This window comes from Aptenodytes forsteri, unplaced genomic scaffold, assembly GCF_000699145.1.
Source record: "Aptenodytes forsteri isolate BGI_AS27 unplaced genomic scaffold, ASM69914v1 Scaffold94, whole genome shotgun sequence".
NCBI lineage: Eukaryota > Metazoa > Chordata > Aves > Sphenisciformes > Spheniscidae > Aptenodytes > Aptenodytes forsteri.
This window is the reverse complement of record NW_008795017.1, coordinates 4,686,580-4,688,557: the sequence shown is the minus strand read 5'-3', so window position 1 is coordinate 4,688,557 and position 1,978 is coordinate 4,686,580.

Below are 1,978 nucleotides of genomic sequence, written 5' to 3'. Positions count from 1 at the left end.
ATGGTTTAGTGGGCATGGTGGTGTTGGGTTGACGGTTGGACTCGGTGATCTTAGAGGTCTTTTCCAACCTCAATGATTCTATGATTCTATGATTCTATCTAAGCTAAAAAAATATATGACAAATGTCAACTCATGGTCTGAAGGGGAGATTGCAGTGCAAGTCCATGCAGAGCCATAAATGTAACAAGAACTATGGCTTGAATAGTAAGAATAATTCTCAGATATAAGTTATTGGAAGTTAAAGCGCTTGTCTGCTGTGTTAGTGACTTTGGAATCAAGCAAAAGGAAAGGCAAGCAGAAATACTTCTGCTCCTATACTAACTAAATGCAGAATTTACTTCTATCACTAAGAGGCGCTGCTGCATAATGTCCATGGGCTACTCTCGCTCACTACACTGTGAGGTGTAGTCAAGACTAAATACCTGCAATACACAGGTGTTATTTTTTTATGCTGGAAGGTGTATGTATTATCTATATATATGTATGTCTGAATTAATATTGTTCTTTCAACAAACAAAAAAATCTTTCAGCTTAAAAAATACATTTTACTGCGTGGCTCCTGTACCTTCCTTCAGAAATGTCCTACATTTTCATTCAGTTATGGAAGGTTTAGTGCTGGGCTTGCGACCTCAGAAATCGTTCTGAAAGGAATTTTAGACCTATACAGTCAACTCCATTTTCATGAGAGGATCTAAGGACAGGCTCACAGTGCTTTTACACTATGATACATACACAGAGCATGTCAAGCAGTATTTTACTCCTGTATTTGTAAAGACGGAGTTTCAGGAAGGGGCATAGCTAAGTCAGAAAAACACATAAATACTGTTAGAATTGTTTCTACAGGTAAGGTAGCTGTTACGAACTGGTACAACTTGTTCTAATTTGGCAAAGAGATTTCTCAGCAGAGTTCACAGGAAGCTGGGTGCGGACTGGGATGGAGCGGGGTAGGAATCCTGGGGAGGGTTTGCAGGTGAGGAGGGTGAATGTACCTGTAAAACTTATTTTCGGTTCAAGACTAGAATGACCGCAGCTTTATTGCCTTTTCACTAAATTTCAAGACCCTTCTCTTCAATCTGTTTTTAGCAGACCAGCCTTGCTTTTGAAAAGAAATAATTAAATCAATAGCAGGTAGAAAAAGAAGAGGGACCTAACCTTTAGCCGTTTGTTACTTAGGAGAAAAGAAAGAATCTTATCCATCACTGACTTCACGTAACAGGGTAAAGCGTGCACATAATGCAGCCCTGAACAGAGGACGCACGGCTTAAGTCAGTAGTTTCAAAACACTGTCACTGAAGAAAGCTGCTGGCCCCACTGTATTTTACTTCTTTTTTTTCCAGCTGGGATTATCATCATTAGAAGATAAATAACACTCCTAAACAACTTTTTGCAGTTTAAAAGAACACCCTAATTTCCACAGAGATGTCATGTGGTGATTAAGAGAACTGCTCAAGAGTACTAGTTGATCGTAAATGGGAGGCAAGAATGGTGCTCGTACCCTAAAATCCATTAGGAGGGTATTTCTGAGGCTTTGATGCTTGTGTCAGGTAAAATTCACCTTAGCTGAGTAAATCTGAAGCCATTGATTGCTACAGGAGACCCCAACTACAAGATAAAATTTTTTACACGGAGGGTGGTGAAGCACTGGCACAGGTTGCCCCGAGAGGTGGTGGATGCCCCATCCCTGGAAACATTCAAGGTCAGGTTGGACGGGGCTCTGAGCAACCTGATCTAGTTGAAGATGTCCCTGCCCACGGCAGGGGGGTTGGACTAGATGACCTTTAGAGGTCCCTTCCAACTGTTGTGGTTTAACCCTGGCAGGCAGCTCAGCCCCACACAGCCACTCGCTCACTCCCCTCACAGTGGGATGGGGGAGAGAATCAGAAGAGTAAAAGTGAGAAAACTCGTGGGTTGAGATAAAGACAGTTTAACAGGTAAAGCAAAAGCCGCGCACACAAGCAAAGCAAAACAAGGAATTCAT